General features: G+C 35.2%; 1 long non-coding RNA gene across 5 annotated transcripts in view; it reads left to right on the top strand.

Moving 5' to 3' along the window:
• LOC306663841 overlaps nt 1–23,195 on the top strand; it is an 85,547-nt gene that overhangs the window by 16,251 nt on the left and 46,101 nt on the right. For 2 of the 5 annotated variants that reach the window (XR_013764556.1, XR_013764559.1), the window contains exons 3-4: nt 8,342–8,482; nt 11,234–11,316. The exons of 2 other annotated variants lie outside the window; for them this stretch is intronic. This is a non-coding gene — a long non-coding RNA (uncharacterized lncRNA). The remainder of the gene's footprint in view (nt 1–8,341; nt 8,483–11,233; nt 11,317–23,195) is intronic. One more of the 5 variants, XR_013764558.1, reaches the window with a different exon arrangement.

Genomic DNA, 23,195 nt, shown 5'->3' with positions numbered 1-23,195 from the left:
TCCAAGCAACACATTGTCACTCTGGAGAAAGATCCTTTACTAAAATATTTGAAATTTCTACTAAACTATTTCCTTATCTGAACTTCATTATCTTTTTCATATTTGTACTATCTATAAAATCAAGTTGCTTTCAATTTGAAGTAATTATTCATGATTATTTATATACTTTTTCATGAAAATACTTAAAAAGTTTTCTGTATATTCTCTTTTATATCATCTCGATATGCTATAAGATTTATCTGGTCTTTTAAATACAGGCAGTCATATTACTTTTCATTGAGGCTTTATGGAGTTGCATTTAAATGCCCGGTGGTTTGTGTGTTTTTCATAATATTTTCATCTGTTTTTGTTACATGTGCCTCTCCAGTATTCCTCTGCAGCATGGTTCCTAGTAAAGCGTAAGTGGTAGAGAGAATCTCACAGTTTTGTGAACTCTTTATATTCAATATCTAACTACAGAAACCTTTCAGTTTGTTTATCACATAACTATGTCAAATTTCATTCTTTATGCATTTCCATGGTTCTTTTTATATGTTTCAAAAATGCATCTTTCTGAATTGAGAGATAAGAAGTTGTGTTAGGCTACACAATTGGGTGGAACTTTGGGAAGGCATTAACATTTCTGAATCCAATAAAAAGATGAGACAAGGAAGTCAGTATATTGTATTAGTTACAAACTTCCCATGTATGGAGTCTGAGGCCTGACACCCTGCGCTCTCTAAAATAGGAATTCCTTGCTGTGCAGTAGAAGTCGAACTGTTGCTGAGTAAAGTTGGAAGCAGAGAAGGATTAGAACAGAGCTTTATAAAGAAGAAAGCACTAATTGAAGAGAAGACTGACTAATGGTATAATTCACTGTCTTGAGGAAATGGAATCATTCTCACACAAGAAGAAAAAATCTATACTAAAATGCTTGTGGCACAGTTTTAAATATTTACATCAGAATATAGATTTTCCAAAAATATTCTTTAAACTTGATAGATTCAATTCAACGTCTTTTACCAAAGGGAAAATTACCTTACGCACACACACACACACACTTTTGAGATTCCATTCATCAGTAATTGGTCTACTATGGACTGACATTGTTCAGTAGAACTTTTAGTGATGTTGGTCATGTTGTATGCACATACTTTCAATATGCTAACCACTAGCCACATGTAGCTGTTGAGAATTTGAAGTGTGGTTAGTGCAACAAAGAAACCGAATGTTGAATTTTACTTAAATTTAATTAATATCAGTTATAGAGCATTCATGTGACTAATGGCTATAATATTGGACAGCATAATTCTAGTGTAGATCACATTTTTAAATGTGGAGAGATGAAAATCTATATAGATATAATGTTGTTGTCAGTTATTTCTTATCTGCATGTCAGCTACCTTGGACCATAACCCAAATCATTAATACCTAAAGAACAAATGTGCTTCAACATTATTTAGCTGAATTTTAAGAAATATTGTCATGTGATCTACTGAATTTCAGAAAGTAGTATTTTGCTTTCATGAGAAATTAAAATACCCTTTGGAAAAAATTCTAATCCATTGGTATTCTGACATACAATATTATTTTTTACATTTACTTAAGTATTTAGATTATCGTTGCACTGGAATTTCTCTACAACATTTTCCCAGAGATGAATGTTTTTAATATTGTTGATAGAAAGACATTATAATATTGCTATATAAGCCTAGGATTGCAACTTTTAAAATGGGCTTTATAAACATGATCACATCAAAAAGATAGTTTAGTAAAAATTCTAAGTATGATGATATTTTTTGAAAAGTTCAGTTACAATTTCGTAATAAATCTTGCAAATAATTTTCAAAATGTAACCAGCCTACATAGATGCTCACTAACTTTATTTCTCCATAGCTGATTCTGCTCCCAAACCACACATCAGAATTTAAATCTGCTCCCATGACCTTTTTAGGCATTTAGGGAAAGTGAACATTAGGATGCATGATGATATTTTTATAATATCAGTATGGTAATATTATAAGCAAAATAATTATTTACAAAATTATATTGCCAATTTTAAATTTGCATTGATTAAAAAAACCTGTCAACTAATTTATTGAATGCTGGTTACTTATAGGACATTGAACTAGGGATCATGATTAAATGTGTTTTAAAATTGGTGACCCAACATTCACCCTTTTAGGAGCTACATTGGTTGGACTTGGTTATATCCTTTTGGATGGATAGGTTTCAAATAAGAGAGAGAAGATTTCTTGTTATTTTTGGTAAAACCTTGGACAAGCTACTCAGAGTGTCCCTCCTGGTACAAAACAACTATATTCCGATACAATGTAATTTCTAATGATTTATTTGACTTCAAGAAAATTTTTGAACACCTTCAAAGATTCTTCTTCCTCACCTCAAAACTAAAAGCAAAGAAGTGTGAATTGAAGACTGTAGTTGAGAGCAATAAATAGAAAACAAGAAAGTCAGGAATAGAAAATGGAATTGTACGGGTTATAGTTGCAAGAATACCGTTGAAAGGAGAGCAGTCATATTTGCTCTATTAGGGTTCTCAGAAACCTGGCCTTATTTTAAAAGAGGGAGAACTAACAACCACATTTGTAGATCCACATTTTGTGGCTCCTTCTTTGTCTTTTTGTGTCCTCAGTAAGGCAATCAGCCATGTCATATTGACTGACCTAATTAAAAAAAAAAAAAAAAAAAAAAAAGGCCTATCTTTACTCTAAACCAGTGTTCTGTGTGAAGGAAACATGGTCCTCCATCAAGGGAATCCTACAAATCAGTCTTTAGTATTCTTGTGGAATACCTTCTCTGCTTTCTGCATGCATGAGAAAGTATTTTCATTCAGAAATATGGACTGTGAGCTCTCAGACCTTAACCTCAAACTCAATTTTTTATGTATTTGTTTATGTAGTATCAAGTTTATCTTTTTACCATGAAAATCTCAAACATATTTTAAAGTAGAAATAATAGTGTAATTAATTATGTAAACCTACAACTCCCTTCAGCAAGTATCATCTTATGGGGAATTCGATTCATCATTTGTTTCTGCTTCCCACATCCACCCCAAATTATTTTGAAGCTAATAATACCAAATATAACAATTTTATGTTAGTAATTCAGTAGGCATTAAAGATTAAGACTTGTTTTTTTTTTTTTTTTTTTTTTGAACTGGAAAAATGAACTGTATCCAAAAAGTTAATCACACCTAAAATGTTGACATTTCATTGCTATCCTTAGATATACAAAGCCAATATTCAAATTTTCCTAGTTGTATCATTTTCTATACATTTTACTTTTGGAAGCAGAACTCAGATAATTTCCATATTACAATTGGGTAATATATCTCTCTTCTTTTCACATATAGTTTTCTATTTTTTATCCTTATTCATTGAAAAAACTAAATTATTTGTGTTGCAGATCTTTCCATAGTCTTAATTTGCTGATTCCCGTGGAGGTGTTTAATAACATTCTCTGTCCTGGATCTTACCTTTTAATTGGTAATTAAGGCTAAAATTTTGATCATATTCATTTAGGGGAGGGGAGGCAAAACTGCTTCTTCCTGTTTTTGGGATGTTAGCAGATATTGATGATCATTGCCTACATTAATTTATTCCTAGGGTTTACAAAATAGTAGTATAATTCTATTATTTCTTCTTCATTTATTGGCAGGAATGCTTCTTTAAAGATAAACTAGTTTGTTATTTTGAGTTTCAATTTATATAAGAAAATCAGAATAAATTCTTAATTTGTTCTGTTTATCAGTTCTCAGCACAATGTAGAGTTCCTAACCAACCTCAAAAAGTAATCAATGTTATTCTTAAAATGTCATTATGAACATTGATGTGTTTTCAATCCATTGCAGTTGTTAATACTTATGGATGCCCATATTGTTAATCTTTGGTTACTGAGTCTATTTCAGTTACTACCTATGTATTTGTGAAAGAACCTCAAATTTTTGAGAGTTTCTATGATAAATCATATGACAAAATTTAACAGTCTTGTCTTGAACTTTTTCTTTCCAAACATGGAAGCAGGCAATTTTCTAAGAACTTGTGGTTTTTTTTTTTGTTTGTTTGTTTTGTTTTGTTTTTGTTTTTGTTTTGTTTTGTTTTGTCTTGGGAATGGTACTTGTAAACTATGTTCTTGAAATTAGAAGAGCTCATTGCTGCTAACATGACCCTTTAGTATAGGTATTTTCAAAGGAAAGAGATAGAATATATGTTCTTTTTAATTCTTTTTTTGGGGTGCTGGGGATTGAATGCAGGGTGCTTAACCACTTAGCCAATTCCCCAGCTCCCTTTTTATATGTTTATTTTAAAATTTTGAGACAGGGTCTTGCTACGTTCTTAGGGCCTCACTAAATTGGTGAGGCTGGCTTTAAACTTGCAAATCCTCCTGCCTCAGCCTCCCAAGCCACTGGAATTATAGGCATACCCTACCATGCCTGACTTTCTTTTTAGATTTTAAGATAAAATATATAGAGATTCATAGGAATATTTAAATTTAATATATATCAAGGACAAGAAGTACTAATTTACTCATAAATCTTTTATCTGTGTGTCCTTTCTTCCAAACTGATAATTCTAATTCTTAATAATACTAGTATGCTTATTAGCTTTATGCTACAATACACTTACAACAATCTCAGAATAATAATGCTGAGATAACCACCATCAGGAGAAATGTGCATATACCTTGTGTAGACTTCTCTCCCCTTACAGGAATGTATATATTTCTGTGATTTTAAACCACATGGACTTGTTCTTTCTTGGTATGATTATGGTACCAGCTAGCTATACAGTTAGAGTCATTTGCTCCTTTTACTTTCAGTTGTTTTTGGGGATTAAAATGTTAGGTGAGACCAGAGAAATGCACAGGGTGAATTATTGCCTGCTGTTAAGTTTCTACTTAACAACACGATTCATGAAATTTTCCATTGTAACTAATGACTAAAGGTCTACTCCTAAGCCTGTATGAATGCCAAGCACAGTTCCTTTATAATTCTTTCAAAATATTTCTTCCCCAGTCTTGGGCAATTTCTGCATGTATACACCCAGATTAGTACTCTGCTAAATTCTTGAGGGTACTCTCTGTCCTGCATCTCTTTTCTCTCAGCAACTCCATGGTGCAAACTCTGGCCACTTTCTTTCATACTTTCAGTTCTGTTTCTTGAACTGAGGGTCTTTGGCTCCCCTCATTTGGGTGTCCTCCCTGAGCTGCTGTTGAGAAGCCCTCAGGGCAGTGTGCTAGGTCGCTGGTAGGATTCACCTCTTAGCTTTTCATCCCTCATGGCCTGCTGGCCCATGTCTTGAAAACCATTGTTTCATGCATTATGTTTCCTTGCTCCGTTCCTTCCTTCCTTTTATTTTGATTGTTTCAAGAAGGAAGGTCCATCCCATCTCTCTCAGTCCATTTGGGCTAGAACAGGAAGTTTCCCCAGTTGTTTCAAAAAAAAGTTCAGTGATACCTTATTTATCCAACCAGCATCTTAATATGAAGTTCAATAGCTGAAATGAATTTTTGAACATTTTGACTGTAGTGTGTGTAGGAAACGCCCTTGAATAAATTACTGTAGCTTTCTTTTCCTTTCCTTTGTTCTTTTCTTTCTCCTTTCTGCCAGGGTGAGGGGGGTTGTTCTTGGGAATTGAACCCAGGGCCTCATGCGTGCTAGGCAAGTGCTCTACCCCTGAGCTCCAGCTCCAGCCCTCACTACTATAATTTTGAAACTGACAGTACAGCTTCTAGGACCACTTGTTGGCATTTTCCCTCCCACCTAGTTATGCTTTTCCACCAGATGATCCAATTTCATTTTCAGGCCTTAAGAGTCAATTTTGTGACTCATTCATTCATTTCTTGAACAGATATTTTTATTACCTACTATGTGTCCTATAGTGTGGGGAAGAGATACCATGGTGAATAAGACACTACCTCTCCCCTTAAAAAAATCTCGCACATTTATTTTCACAGAGAAACTTGAACATGAGTGTTCATAACAACTTTGTTATTTTGTCTGTGTGTTCAGATTTTATTATTATTATTTGGATCCTTGATGGTAATAGCTCTACCTTATTTAGCTTGTACTGTTTCAAGTGGTGGTTACCAGAACTGTGTGTCTTTTTTTATTTGCTCTTTTTTGATATACATGAAAGTAGACAGTAGAGTGTATTTTGACATATTATAAATACATGAAGGATAACTTATTCTAATTAGGATCGAATTCTTGTGGTTGTACATATGTGGAGTTTTACTGGTAGTGTGTTCATATGTAAACAGAGGAAAGTAATGTCTGATTCATTCCATTGTCTTTCCTATTCCTATCCCCCCCACTTCCCTTCATTCCCCTTTGTCTAATCCTCTAACCTTCTCTTCTTCCCCTTTCCTGCCCTTGTGTATTAGCATTTGCATAAAAGAGAGAACATTCCACCTTTGGTTCATTGGGACTGGCTTATTTCACTTAGTATGGTAGTCTCCAGATCCATCCATTTAGCAGCAAAAGTCATTCTTTTTTATAGCTGAGTAATATTCAATTGTGTTTTTATACCACATTTTCTTTAGCCATTCAACTTGGGTGAAGGGCACCTAAGTTGGTTCCATAGCTGAGCTACTGTGTATTGATCTGCTATAAACATTAATGTGACTGCATCACTGTAGTATGCTGATTTTAAGTCCCTTGGGTACATACTGAGGAGTGTTATAACCAGGTCAAATGGTGTTTCCTTTCCTAGTTTTTTGAGGAATCTCCATACTGCTTTCCAGAGTGGTTGCTCCAATTTGCAATCCTACAGGCATTAGATATATGTACCCCTTTCCCCACATCATCACCAACATTTATTATTGCTTGTATTCTTTTATTAATATATATGTGTGTATATATATATATATATATATATATATTTTTTTTTTTTTTTTTTTTTTTCATGGTGCTGGGGTTTGAATCCAGGGCCTTGTGCATGCAAGGCAAGCACTCTACCAACTGAGCTATATCCCCAACCCTAAAATATATTTTTTAGTTGTAGATGGACACAATATCTTTATTTATTAATTTATTTTTTATGTGGTCTTGGGGATTGAACCCAGCCTCATACTTGCTAGGCAAGCACCCTACCATTGAGCCACACCCTCAACCCTGTTGCTTGTGTTCTTGATTAGCAAACTTATTAGTAATAACCAAAATCTATAAACACCTAAATGTCAATAATGAGTGCATGATTAAATAGATTGTGATTTAGTTACACTGTAGAATACTACTCAGTAGTAAAGAATAATGAACTGTTGTTATGGGCAACAACTTCTATGAACCTCAAGGAAATTATGCTGAGTGAAAAATACCTAGCTAAAAAAGATACATTACTGAATGATGCCATTTATATAACTCTTATGAGGTAACATAATTATAGAGATGGAGAACAGGGTAGTGGTTGCTATGGGCAAGGGAGAGGACAGGGGAAGGGGTAGGGATAAAGACATAAAGGGTTAGTCATAGGGATTCTTGTGGTGATGGTGTAGTTAAGGGTTTGGTTTGGGCTAATGGTTTCTTAAAACTACAACATGATAAAATTGCTTAGAGATCTACACACATATACAAACACAAATAAGTGCATGTATATCTGGTGACATCTGAACAAGCTCTATAGATTGTACCCATGTCAATTTTCAGGTTTGGATGTCGCAGTTTTGTAAGATGTTAACATGGAAACAGAGACTGGGTTGAGGGTTCATGGGACCTGTCAATTATTTGCACATTTTTGATTATTTTAATTATTTCAGATTAAATATTTTTTAAGAAGTGCAATGTTGTGGAGGACATAGAGAATTAAATAGCTTATTATAATATATCATAATAATCCAGAGTCAAGAAGAAGTAGTGCATAGTACACATATGGACAAATACTGTCTTTTTTTGTGTTACTATAACAAAATACCTAAGACTGGGTATTTTAAAAAGTAATGTTTATTTGCCCCCTCATCCTGGTACCTGGAGGGTCCAAACAGCATGCCTCTGGGGTCTTAGTATTATCTTCAACATGACAAAAAAGTGAAAAGAAAACTGACTGCTTGAAGAATGGGACAGACTTTTTTTTTTTTTTAATAACTCATTCCTGTGAGAGCTAATTCACTCTTCTTATCACACCTGACCTATCCCCTCAAGACAGTATTAATGCATACATGAAGGTGGAGCCCTGGGACCTAATCATCTTCCACTAGGCCCCAGTTTTTTTAAAGTTTTCTTGCCACACTGGAAACCAAACTTCCTGTACACGAACCTTTGAGAAACAGCACATTGCTAAGCAATAGTAAATATCTTGTTCCTATTCCTCTTGTTGCGAATAATCTCGTCTCTAAACTTTTCCAGTCAGGTCATGCTTCTGACTGAGGATCAGCGGTAACAGAGGAGCAGAATGGTTCAGACTGACTCCGCCTTCACTACACCAGTGATGTGTCCTGCTTACACATGACTCAATAAAATGCCTTAACTGTATGAGTCCCGCATTGTGTAAGAATAAGTATGCATCAAGCATCAGGAATCTCATGTTCCCACAACATGTTCTAACATAAGTATGAAGCTTCATTCCAAATTTAGGCATCAGTGAATTCTGTATTACACAGCTTTGGCTCACCTGTGGCCTGCTCTGCCACTAGCATGGAGCAGTCAAAGCTTCCCTCAGACTTGCTTTCAGATAGCCTTTGCATGTGAGGATGAACATGGGTGCAGTGGGTTTTGTCACTGTTACTGCAGCTTATTCTAATTTGGTGACAGATTGACATATGTTGTGAGTTTTCTTAAGTTATAAGTGTGTTTTTCCTCCTAGGAGCTAAGTAGAATTATCTCTGAATGTTAGGGGAAATCTGTATTTTGTTTTGTTGATATGAGTAGGAGTCTCTAGAAAAGCCGCTCAATATGAATTTAGGTTCTTGTCAAATTGTGGCAACTCAGTTGTCTTAGAAATTTTATTAGACTGTTTCTAAATTTCACAAATCCATGAATAAATGTCTTACAACACATGGGCTAGAAATATTTTGATTCTTTCTTTTTTCTTAACTGCAACCTCTCTTGCCCATGCCAGGAGAACCTCCTTAGAGACACCACTGGACTCAGAAGGTGTCTGAGTCTGGAATACTCACTAGGAAGGAAATGTTCTTGAAGTTTTTAATCTGGTCTGAGTCTCGTTCAGGTAGAATCACAAAGTGTGTGTAGGCAGCTTTGGTTTGTGTCCTTTACCTTTATCAGGGAAGTAGACAATTTTAAATGACCAAATATAATTTGTGAAATCGGCCACATAGTTCTGTCTTTGGACTCACATCTCCACCTCCTCTTCCTCCTCCTCCTCCTCCTCCTTCTTTTTGGTTTGTGAATTGGTGAGCTCTTGACCCATTAAAAAAAAAATTCTAGATATTTTACATGTAATGGGTCATGTACTATTGACTAGTTCTTGGAACTTTCATTCTTTTGTTGTTGTGGCCAATTGTGTCCTATGTTTCACTTTAACATTTTATTATTTTTGATTTTCTGAAACAAAAATTGGTTGTTTGTGTGCTGCATGCTTTAACATCCTTCTAAGAAAACAGAATATGTCAAAAATATAGTTGACTTAGAATGCTTCTTTTTTGCCTTCTGTTAGTTTGTGTGAGTGGTATGGATTTCTATATGCCATGGTCTCTTTTATGTCCTTTCCTATCTCTTTCTCTGAATTTGAGAAAATTATTTGTTATTTATTATTCTTATTTGTGTCTTTAATATGCAGTTATTATAGATGTTCTCAGATTATATAACACTCCACATATTCCATGCTTTTCCTTGGACAGGTAGATATAACCATGTTACTAAACAATGTTATAAGCATTTTTTTGAGAGGGATAGAAATTAACAGGAATCAAGTTGCCTTTTTGATAGATTTCAGATGCCACTGAAGAGGTTTTATTTTTGTAAGTTTCCTTAGTCACCAATATAACTCCAGTTTTTAAAGAGAAAGGCCCCATCTCTTTTCTTTTCTTGTGTCCAACTGAGCAAAACTGATGCTCCCACCTTCAGACAAGCCTATCAGTCCCTGGATCACACCCTGTGGAAATAGGAAGCATGTTCAAGCCTTTAATTTTCTCTTCCTTATGGGTGTATATAATGGCTCAGCTACAATAGCTGAACTTTGTGTTACTGCTCATTCTCAACAGAAATCTGTGTGATTCACTAGGTCTGGGGAGGCCATTTCTCTGAACTCAGTCCCAGGGATCAGTGTGACTCCATAGTTACAGAAATTATCCCCTTCTCTAGATAAGGGACTCAGTTTCTGCTAGGTTTTCTTAGATATTTGGATGTGGTTGCTATGCCTGCATTATACTCTGTGGTTTTCAAAAAATAGGATCAGACCTGATAATAACCACTACTTGCTTGATTTTTAGGTATTTCTGATAGTTGCTTTGACCTCTGCTTGATTTAATGACTTATTACTTCCAGCTGTTTGCACGACTTCACAGCTGACCCTTGGTAACAGGTATGGGTAGTGACAGCTCCACATTTGTGATATCAAATGTGCATACTAGCCTATGTTGCTAAAGGCACATCATGGTTCACACTTGTAACAGGGAAGAAGGCCTCAGACAAAAGAAGTCTTCCCAAACTCTGAAGAGTGTGGCATCTCACTGATTGGAAATTTAAAAAGCAAAACCGAAGCAAATAATAAAGAGGGGACAAGGTCAAACTAAACCAGAAAACTAAGACCCCCCCCCTCCAGCCATATTCAGCAGTTGAATAAATTTGCATTTCAGGCTCATGCTTTCTGCCAGGCAGAGAAAAAGGGAGGTATAAGAAACGATGCCCCTATTATGAGATCAGAGTGAGGCTGAAGACCTCAAGGAACCAGCACAGATGTTCTTGTTTTTCACAAATTTGGGGTAGCAGCATTGAATTGTTCTTTATGTTAGGTTTTATATCAAAGAATCATATTAAAGCATCAGGAGATGTTGCTGAATGGTATGGTATAATATTAAAGTTAGTTTTGTTTTTTTTTTTTGCAATGCCTTTCGACTAGCACTGTTCAATAGAAATACAATGTGAAGTCATAAAACTAATTTGAATTTTTCCAGTATTCATAGTAAAAGGACATGCGTGAAAATAATGTAATAATATTTATATTCCAGTCAATAATATCAAAATCCTATTATATCAAGATTGCTAATATCAAAGTTATTGAAATATTTTACATTGTTTTTTGAAAGTCTTTGAAATCTAGTGTGCATTTTACTGTTACAGCACAACTCAGTTTGGACTAGTCATGTTTCCAGTGTTCAGGAGACACATGTGGCCAAGGGCCAAGCACAGCAATGGACAATGAGGTGGGTGCTATGTGGGCAGGAAGAGCAACTCTCCTTTTTTGTGTTGTGCTTGGGATGCTTTCAGCTGTGAGATAGCTCACCAATAGTTTCTATCAGGAACCTTGGAAGGGAAAGTCTTCAGAGTTCTTTGTACTTCTTGATGGTTGTTTATTCAGAAGTTATTATTTTTTGTCACCAGAACTAATTTGATGAGAACAACTATGTTAAGTCATCCTCAAGTGAATAAGCAACTTATTCTGAAAACTTTGAACTCTTACTTTCAATTTCCTCATCACTAGTGAATGCTCCAATTTATCTTATCTAGGAAATTCTGGAGCTATTTTTATGCTATTTGCTTCTTTAAGACTTCCATGAATTCTTCAGTTTTTCTCTCTTGAGTTTCCCATGGAAATTAGTTTGTAATTTTTCAGTGATATCATGACTTTTTCTTGATATAGTCACTCATCAATTTCTTTTGTTAGTCCCTTGACAAGAACTGAGACTTCCTGGCTGTTCTGCCTCTTTGGTGCCCTGCATGGAGCAGCGTGTACCCAGAGATGCTTCTGAATGGACATGCACATGCCCTCTTGGATTTAAAGTCTAGAAGTCAGGTTATCTTTTTGACTTCTACAGTGTATTTTTATTTGCTAACATAGCATGGTTTTTCAGTTGGTGCTTAATAAATTCATGCTGGCTGGATCCAGGATTTATCTGTCCTCCCTAGTCTTAGTCCAAAACTCTAATCATCAACTGTTAAATTACATAGTTGGAAAAAAATCTTCATTTGGAGGAACAAATACAAACATATCTACCAACCTGCCCTATAGGTTCTTAAATGGCTGTAAGAAAAAATGAAAGAATTAATGAAGGGTATAACTATCTCTGGTTAAATCCCAATGAAGTGTAATTATTGCCAAAAGAAAAAGTATGCTCCTCTTCTAAGTCTTCACCTCTATGGTGAAATAATTTACTTTGTAGATATTTGAATCACTCGATTCTTCTATTCAACAAACTGAACCTTATTCATGAGAAATAATGCACTGTATTGGGTTCAGAGCATAAAAATATAGGCCTGACTTTCAAGTTGCTCACATTTTTGTTGGAAAACCAGATCATGTCAAAGACCTGTGTAAACCATTTGTAAGTTTAGAGCAAGCTATTAATGAGAGAAATATTCAACAAAGTCTAAATTTTATTGTGTTTTCCTTCTGTGATGCTGGTAAGAGTTTTTAGAACAAATGTGTAGATAGTGGTTTGTTTTAAAGGAGTTGTATTATTTGGCACTTATTGTATTTTATTTATTTTCTTGATTGATTAATTGCAGTTAAATTACCTTAGCATGCAAGAACAGATTTTACAGATTTTGACATATGATTAAACAGCATAAAGCATAACTAATGTGGTTTTAGTGGCATGCTATGTATTAAAGCAGAAAATTTAAACACACATTTCATCAGGAATTTTTGCAGTTACAGTGAATTAGAGAGATTCATTATGTTTGAACTACTCCCATCTCCTATTTTAGGGAAGGGCAGGGAATTTTATAATTGAGATTATTATGGAAGAGTGTCCTGACATAACTGATTGACTTCTGTGATGTGCCTTGAAAGTTCAAATTCAAGGTGTGCACTTATTTCAGTCAGCTTATTCTGAATGTTTAAATAAGAAATACTATTTCTGGGTATTCTGAATAACTCGTTGTACATTTATTCCTAATAGTGAGCATTTGGACTAATGATGGATTACTAATGAGCATGTAAATGTACCACCTGATTACATTAATATATGATCTTCCATGACGAGGTCTGAAATGAACATTTCTAATATGTATTTCTTTTCCCCAAATGGCACTGTGGTGTATACTGAGCAGGACTGAGACAAGGGTGTTTTCTTAAGAGCCACTGATTTAGTCAATTATCAAAAATCACATTATAATAAATGCTGTTCTAAGAATTTTGATTAACCTTTAAATAAATGTTACTTTGGAAAAAATCTGCCAAATGTGTTAATGATAAATTGTGAAGTGGTAGTAATTGCAAGTATTGCTTTATAGATAATGTAGTTAATTGATACCACCCTCTCAAACATATATAGCACATCAGCTGCTATGAGCCTGGATCAAAGCAATGGTGTCTACGGCATTTTTCATCATTGAGGATGACATGAGTAAAATGGAAACTTAGAGTGCTCACCAGGGTCATTCTCTCATGGACATCTGATGCCCATGGTCAAGTAAATTTTTAATGACACATAGTCACTACACACCTTTCAGCCTTCTGGAGAGGTAAGTGTACATTGATCTGTCCTAATTAGCCTTGCAAAGTACTTCAGACATCCCTGCAGGAACACTATTATTTAATAAAATGGGAGCTGTTTTTTTCACAAACTCAGCACTTGCTCCGTGGAAGTAGAAGGCTGTATTGTTTTCTTCTGCTTTTTTTGAAACTAAGGTCTCATGTCTCATGTTCATCCTTGTCTTTGTCTGACAATGTAGTATTAATGTAGCTGCATAAAAAAAGTAAGCAAAATTAAGGAATGAGTCTGATTATGAAGGTGCATTGCTTTTATAAGAAATCTATAGGGCATGCGTCCATTCTTTCCCTAATGTATAGGGTGCTGAGTGCATAAAATTACTTGAAAAGACATTAAGAATGTACAGGTAATTCTGTTGAGGTGTGCAATGGGATGCTTTTATGTTTGGCAATGAAGGTGGTACTGGAATACCTGATTTAAAAAAACCTATAGCCAAATCAGTTTGTGGTTGTTTTAGACTGGAGAATTTATGTAGGGACATCTACTTCATTTGAGAGTTTAGTTTTCATCTGTATTTAGGATCTAGAACAAAGAATCCTGAATTTGCTCATCTTTGTAAAAAACCAAGCACTATTTATAATTTGCTAATAGAATTTGGAGTCAGAGGTGTTTCTAATACAGATACTTGCTATAATTGTGATGTTAGTTCCAAATGGGATCCAGAACAGATAGTGTTAAATCTTATGTCACTGATAACGTCTATAGCCATAACTTCTTAGAGGTAGGAATATCCCTTGGTAGACATTGTTCATTGGTAACTGGATATATCTGCTTTTAAGAAAATGGGACAAGAGTAGGAAGGACCTTGTCATGCTGTTGGGCTGGCCATGGATGACAATATCTGGAGTTGCTGGTGTAGAGGGAAATCAGTCATCTCTTTCTGCTATTTTATGTCCACTGAGTCAGCTGTCAGCTCCTCAGATGCCCACTTTATCTGCTTTCTGGTAACTGAAGTGGCATAATTAGAGATTAAAATCTTTGGATTTTGCAAATCTCTCTAAAAATTATAACACTTGGTTCCAATGAATCATTAGACCTCAGTGTGACTAGTCTTATCAGCTCTTTCTGGAGAGCATGTTTTGAAAGGGGGTGGGAAAAGAAATTGGAAGCCTCTGGTCACCGGAGAGTGAGAGGGACTGCTTTTTGGCATTAGGGAGATAGTGGGGAAAGGTGGATGGCACCCCAAAAGGAGGCTTAGAACAACAGAGGACAATATTTATTTTCTTTATAGTGTAGGAAAGCCTCTAAAGAATGTTAAACTTTCTGAATATAGCTTTGAAAAATCCTGGTTGAAAAACTGAAATTGTTTTCAATTTTATTGAGGTATAAAATGCATAATTTCATCATCAGATTTTTCTTTGAATTACCTAGTTCAATTATTCAGGAAACTTTTTTTTTTTTTTGAAGTAGCTACTCTGTGCTAAATAGTGTGTTAGATGAAAAAGACACATTTTTCTACCCATAATGTTTTTTAAATTTTTTTACTTGTTCTAATTAGTTTTACATGACAGTATAATGCATTTATGCATTTTGAAATAGCATACATAAATGGGATATAATTTCTCATTTTTCTGATTGTACATGTTGTAGTATCACATGGGTCATGAAGTCATTTATGTACATAAAGTAATAATGTCTGTTTCATTCTACTATCCTTCCTAACCCCATATCCCTTCTCCTTCCTTCACTTCCTCCTATCTAATCTAAAGTAACTCTAGTCTTCCCTTGCTCCCTCACCCCTTATTGTGAATTAGTGTCCACATATCAGAGAAACATTTTGCCTTTGGTTTTTTGGGTTTGGCCTATTTTGGTTAGCATATATTCTCCAACCCCATACATTTACCAGCAAATGCCATAATTCCACTCTTCTTTCAAGCTGAGTAATATTCCATTGAATATATATACCACATTTTCTTTGTCCATTCATCTATTGAAGGGCACCTAGGTTGGTTCCATAGTTTAGCTATTGTGAGTTGAGCTGTAATAAACATTGATGTGTCTGCATTACTGTCATATGCTGAATTTAAGTCCTTTGAGTATAAACTCAGGAGTGGAATAGCTGGGTCAAATGGTGGGTTCATTCCAAGTTTTCTGAGGAATCTCCATACTGCTTTTTATAGTGGTAGTGGTTACACCAGTTTGCCATCCCACCAGCAATGTATGAGTGTGCCTTTTCCCCCACATCCTTGCTAACTTTATTGTTACCTGTATTCTTGATGATTGCCATCCTGAGTGGAATGAGATGAAATCTTAGTTTTGATTTGCATTTTTCTAATTGCTAGAAATGTTGAATATTTTTTCATATATTTCTTGATCTAATATATTTCTTCTTCTGTGAAGTGTCTGTTCAGTTCCTTAGCCCATTTATTGATTGGGTTATTTGTATTTTTGGTGTTTTGTGAGTTCTTTATATATCCTAGAGATTAATGCTTTATTTTAGGTGCATGTGGTAAAGAGTTTCTCCCAATCTGTAAGCTCTCTCTTCACATTATTGCTTCTTTTGCTGAGAAGAAGCTTTTTAGTTTGAATCCATTCCATTTGTATGCTCTTCTATGCAGGTAATAGAAAACACAAGTTCAAATGGCTTTAGTTAAAAGGAAATTTGTTGCCTCACTCCACTGAAAGTCCAGAGGGAGGGTGGATTCAGGGTTAGTTTAATCCAGTAGTTTGGACTTGGTTTTCCTTTCGTCGTTTGCCCTCTCTGTGGATCAGTTTCAGCAGTAGTTAGGAGGGAGATAGCTATCAAGAGCTAGAAAAACCTTCTCAGATGCTTCTGAGAAACATTTTCTTTGATTTTATTAGTCCAAGAGACTGAGATTATGCTAGACCAGTGGATTCAGCTACATATGGTTCATTGAACAGTAAGAAAGAAATAGCATCTACTCCAAACTAGTACAAGTTTGGAAGATTCAGGGAAGAATTCTTTGAAGCGTGCAGGTGAAACTGAACCCAAGAGGATGAGAAGCAGTGAGGAGGAAGGAAGGGCATTGCCGGAGTGAAGGTGATATGTGCCAAGACACAGAAGTGAGAGTCACGGTGCACAAAATAGCTACCTTTCGTTCTTAGGTCTTAGCTGCACCATATCTCCCCATGGAGGGTTCACAGGTCCCTTCTGTAGCCTCAAGTTCCCTGCATTTGTCCCATCTAAACTGTCACCATTCTTCGTTCTTACTCATTTTATTACTTACTCTCTCCACTAGACACTGTGAGGGTTTCATATCTGTTTTAATCCTCCCTATTTCTAATACTTAGCACAGTATCTGGAACATAGTAGATAGTTAATAAATATTCATCAAATGTATAAATGAAAGTGAAATTTTTTATAACTTTAATAATTTTCAGCATTTGGATCTGGTCATTTGTATATTGATAATAATAATAATAATAACTTTCATGACCCTGAGTAGGTTTCTATAAATAACCTGTAAAACAGAGACTCAAGAATTCTGAGTGTTTGACTCTGATATGATCAACTATTTTGAATAGAATTTTCTCAAGCACAATTATGTATTTTCATACATGATACAATCCCAGAGCAGGAAAAGACCTTAAATGTCATCAAGACTCTTGCTTGGTGGATGAATAAGTCTTTGTGTCTTTGGGGACTGAGTCTTGGCTAACCACATTCTTCAAAAGATTAACCTCAAATGCATAAAACTCCAGCTCAGGTGACTTTCTTATGTTTTTTCTAGTTTTATGATATTTGAATTTTTAAATGGAAATCTATAAATTATTTTATTGATATTAGTCAGAAATTACATATAGGTCTGCTTTGTTATATGTAATAAACTAATCACATACCATGGAAGTTGGGAAAAGATTTTGCTAGATTCTACCATCATGCATTTTCCACTTGAAAGTGTCACGTACTGAAATGAACTAATGAAAAGATGTCTTTGGATAGAGTTGCACATCCAATTGTACTTGTTCCTCTTTTTTGTCAGCATTATGATTTGCAGATATGAACCATGAAATGTATTGAAAGGGCTGGGATTTGTAGCTCATGGGACAGGATGTACTCAGCATGTACAAGGCCCAGGGTTCAATCCCAGCACTACCCCTGCCAAATACACATGCACACGCACACACACAAACTATTTAACTTGAAAAAAAAAAAAAAAAGAATTTAAGAACAGAAGACAATATAAAATGATGTCTGATGATGAAGTTGAACCCAGAATTCTATTTGTGATTTTAAGATCCTTTTGAGGGCAGCGTAATTGTCTACTGTGCCTTTAAAGCTAAGGCTTAACTCAATGTTTTCCCATTATATGTCACACATCTGTCCTGTGTAGTCTTCCTAGACCTTTTCTGAATTTATTTACCCTTACAAGTTTGATATCTCTTACTTATTCCTTATAGTGTCATCTAGAAGGACTAGTTTTATTAAGATTTCATTTATCTTACCTTTATTCAAATGACAAAATATTTTAAAAATGGAAATCCTGTTTTCATTTATCATAGATATGACTTTTTTGCCCTACCTGTAATGTACTTGAGATATTTCCCTTTGGAAGTTATTTTTGAGTGGTCATGGAGTATCACACGTATTATAACCTAGAAGTTTCTCCTTCCTGGAAGAAGCTACAGGGCAATGTGGACATGATAATAATATTGATAACTGAAAAACTGCTGCCACTTCATTTTTCACTTAGTATTATCATCAAGGATAGCATCTTCGTTTTTCTTTTTTAAAAAGTCAAATTCTTTATTATCACTAAGAATTAACTTTATAAAGATAAATTATGATTATGTGTAAGAAGTGGAAATGAACTCATGTCTCAAACTTTTTGTTTCCCATGTAATCATCTTAACATGATAGGAGGCGTATTTAATTTAAGGGAACAAAGTAGATGAGTGACTTGAGTCATTGCAAAGGAAGCTTGTTTGGGACATCTCCTGCGTTGCAATACCGGGAAGGAAAATCAAATAACCTTTATGGAGAAGCTCTTTGGAGCATCTGCTGTTTTCAGTAGAATCTTTGGACTAGAAAAACGTTTTTGGAAAGTATCTGGTGTATGCTTTTCCTTATACAGAAAAGGGGATCTGGACTTCCTGAGGTTAAGGAACTTTCCCAGAGCTTTGTACGATTAATGAGCCTGCAGAAGAGGCAGGGTCGTGCTTATGTTGCCTGGTTCTCAAAGCTTTGGATGTGCTTTGCACAATGCCATGTTGCTCTCCAGGATGCTTTCACCTTAAAGAAATGTAACCTGATGTGAGAAGCAAAATTCTTTTGCATGGATTCATTTAAAAAAACGATTACACTGATTTTGCAGTTGTAGTGTAGAGGTTTATTGACCTCAGAAAATTAAGGAATTAGTTAAACCCACAAAATACTAGAGAAAATATATTTATAATTTTAACAAACAAACTTTTTCAGGAAACTTTTCCTATCTAAGTTTGCCTTCTGAAGCCCAGACTCCTTTCATTAAGAAAGCAGGTTGAGGCTGCTCCATCAGGCTGTGCATGGTGTTTTTCTTCTCTGAGAGCTCAGGAGATTGGCACTACTCCGCAGTAGTGTCACAGCCCGCAGTCATTTAATGCCTCTTCTTGTGAGGCCAGGATTCCACGCCCAAGTGCATTTAGTAGGTCAGTACAGTAATTTTAAATGTCTTTCTTTCAATCTTTTGCCATCTTCAATTATACCTTTCCACCCTACTATTTGTGTAATTTTCTTCTGTCTGAAGTCTCTTTACTGTTGTTCTCTATTGCACAGCATGACAAATTACCCATCAAGCCATATCTTTTCAGCCCAGAAATGCGCAATAACACGGAGTCATGGCATTATCGCATGTTGTGCACTTTATTTCCTCACAGTTCATTCAAGTGTGTCACTTTATTTTCCTGGCTTCCTTTTGTCATCATGGAGATTAACCATTTTATCCTTCCTAAACTTTCGAAACAATTAGAATTTCATTATAGTGGGAGCTGAGAGTGAATGCTTGCTCAGTACTGTGTGGAGTATACTTTTCATATTATCAGTGGCAAAATTAAAGCCATGAATCCTGAGTCCTTTGCGAAGGACTTTAGAGGTTATTATACAGCTGAGTAACCTGGGCTCTGGACAAGAGAATTATTTGAGGCTGTGGTCACTAAACACATTAACAGTAAGAAACCATTTAGTGTGACATTGAGTACCTGATTCTCATATTCTCATGGGAATTAGGAAACTCTCTTGGACCCATGTGTTCTGTGCACAAAATATTTTTTTCCCTCTTAGCTTTGGCTAAATACCAATAGTGTACAGTGTGCAATGAGATACAATAGACTTTGCAAGTATGTGTTAGAAAAATCAATTGGTATTGATGCTCTAATCAGCAGGGCTGCAGCTGATATGTAGACACACCACTGGAAATGGTGATTAAAATCTTATTCAAAAGCCTTTTAAGACCCCCAAAATGTTTAGATCACTGTTCAGAGAGATTGCTGTTTTGCTGGGATAGTAGGTGAACTGGGTAGCTAGTGATACTTATATATTCTGCTAGATTCATTTAGATGTTTTATGACAATGTGTTAAATGTATAAGTTCTTTAAAATTATATCCTTGTAGGGTATAGGACAGCAGTTGTTGGTAAAGAAACAAAAAGTTCAAAGCTCTTTTGTTACTGCCAACTTAGAGTCTCCTAGGTAGTGAGTTCAAAGTAAATAAAAGAGAAAGGGTGGAGAAAGGAAAGGGTGCAGTTACAATTGGGCATTAGTCTAAAAACACTTGGTGAAGAGGTTGAGAAGTCAGGAAGAAGAGAAGGAACACTATGGCCATGAATTTGAAACAACTGGGAGGAAGATAGCCAGTAAGAATCATTGTATGGCAAAGAAGGTTTTCATAATTTAAATAAATGCAGCGATAGAATCACGAGTTCGAATTTTCTACCCGTGAGAAAGTAATTAGCTAAAATGTTAGCTAAAAACCATTTTAGGAAAAATGAAGGAAGAGGACTGGGGTTGTGGCTCAGTGGTAGAGTGCTTTCCTCACTTTTGTGAGACACTGGATTCAATTGTCAGCACTGCATATAAAGAAATAAAATAAAAGTCCATCAACAACTAAAAACAATTTAAAAAAAAGAAGACGAAAGAAAGGAGACTTGACCTAGAAAAGTGGTTGTGTTCAGAAAACTTTATTTTCTCCTCTAGATTCATGTTTTCCTGTGAACTGCTTTAGATTGAATTAGAATAAGACCTACTCCATGTTTGTATAAATATGTCAATGTATAACTAAAAGGAACAAATAAAATAATAATTTAAAAAAAGAAGGATGATGAGGTCACTTAGGATAGAAGGAGACCAGACAGGGTGCAGAAGAGGACCATGAATTGGTGGTGGGGGGTGTATATATATTTCAAACCTATACATATTTTTATCAATTTTAATTATTTTTATAAACAGGGAAAAGCTGAATATTTAAAATAAATCTAGGTACAGAAGTCCTGCCTTTTAATCTCCATACATCCTTGATACACAGCTGAGTTCTAGCCCAGTGTCATCAAACGACAATTAGAAGGTGGGAGGAGGTCAAAGCCATGGAATATATCTTTAGAAACAGTGACTTCACAAACAAGGTAAGCTAATTTTATGAAGGCAAATTGATCTTAAGTGGAGGGGAAGATGAACACTGTAAGTATTTAGCAGTAATTTTTTTAAAAAAATCATCAAGTGTTTCCAAATATGATTTTAAAGAACAGTTAGAAACTTAAACATTTTTTTAAGAAAGGGAAGATGAAGGAATTCTGGGGAACTAAAGTGGAAATGGCAACAGAAATTTTAGCCTGTAGAGAACTTTCTAATTTTCAAACTACTTTTGAATATGTTTTTCCATGTGCTCTTCACAAACTACCCACAGATTAAACAGGGAAGGAGTCATTAAAAACCTTTTAAAAGACAGGGAAATGGAGACTCAGTAGAATAGAGATTTACTTGAAGTTATGTAAGCATGTGGACAAAGCAGCACTAGAATCGAAGCCTTTGGAACTCTGCTGTCCCATATGATAGCAGCTAGTCACAGGGGCCTACGGAGTTTGGAAATGTGCCTACTATCTGAGATGTGCTGTATGTATAAAACACAGACCATATTTCAAAGATTTAAAGGAAAGAAGGAGGAGTGCAAAATACCTTATTACTAATTTTAATATTGTTTATATTGCATTGCGGATCTACTAGGTTAATAAAAATATATTATTGAAATTATTTTTTATCTCTTTCTGTTTACTCTTTTGGTACAGCTATTAGAAAATTTATAATTAATTATGTGGCTTGCACTCTATTTTTTAGAACTTAGAATTTGCATTCTATTTCTAAGGCTACTCTGGGCACCTTATCCAGTACTTTACTAGAAAAATAAAAGGAAGAAAGAAAAGAGGGATAACCGTGTATAATGGGTTTGAAGCAAAGCATTTGACTTTGAATGATAAGAGTGTGTTTCAATTCTGTTCATCATTTTCAATTCTGCTAAATAAAACACCATCAGTTTCCTAATTTATGAGGGTGATTCTAAATATTATGTTGAGCATACTTTTGAGAACAGGGGAAAAGAATCATAAGGGAATACTTTTTCTGGAATTCTCTAACCAGATGCATGTGGAAGGAAGCATAAAAAAGAATTCTCTCATTAGATTTTGGCAAATCTGTTCTAAAGAAACCATAGCGAGTGTAGATGTGAAGAACCTGAGATTTTCTTGGCTGGGTTAGTATTCTAGTATCAGGCATCCAAGGGCATTTTGGCATCTGCACAGAGGGAGTATTCGTGGTCTGTTGCATGAGCATGTCCGAGCTAACTCCACCCACATGGAGGAGGACCTTGGCTGAGGACAGTCCAGTGAAGCACATTAAGGAAGAGCTGTATAAAAGATGCATCTCAGAGTAGAAATAGGAAAATATTGTTATGTAATGAGCCATAAGGTCTCTGTCATCATTTCTTAATAGGAACGTTGTTAAAAAACACTAGTGTGCACTAGGTTATGGATTACTTAGTACAGCCATTTTTTATGAACTTTATGGTTATGCACACCTATTTCTTGAGGAAAGGACAGGTCCTACTATTATCACTTAGAATGCACTCTACTAATTGCTGATGCAGTCAGGCCTCAGGAGAGGTTAATAATTTTACAGTAACAGTTTTCAAAACTTAGAGCAACAAAGGAAAATTGAGAGACTATTGCAGATTTTCAAGGTTTAAGCCAAAGGGGGGACATACTCTCATGTGATATTTGAACTGAAATTCCACTTCAAAATTCTAGTTCTATTTGAAATCTGTCATTTAAAAATTAATAACTGTTTTCCTTTAATACAGTCTGTGTAAAGAAATGCAATCCACTTCTGAACAGTTCTCCTTCCTTTCCAGATACATGGAAATTCACTACTGTTGCTGACAAACAAAATGCCACAAGATTTGTCATACAAATCACATTATAAGAGGTTCCAAAAACTTGACAACGTTGACAGTTGTTTTCAGCAAATGGCTGCTTTACTCTGTACTGTCAATGTTGATGTCCTTGTGCACATGTAAAAGAGCAATGTGATTAAGGCAAGCTTGTCCACGCTATATCTGAGCCAAGTTTTCCGTCTCCGCGTGGCACTGAAAGATTGCTCAGCTG

This window comes from Sciurus vulgaris (genome assembly GCF_902686455.1).
Source record: "Sciurus vulgaris genome assembly, chromosome: 6".
NCBI classification, from domain to species: Eukaryota; Metazoa; Chordata; class Mammalia; order Rodentia; family Sciuridae; genus Sciurus; species Sciurus vulgaris.
This window is presented reverse-complemented; position numbering and strand designations above follow the sequence as displayed.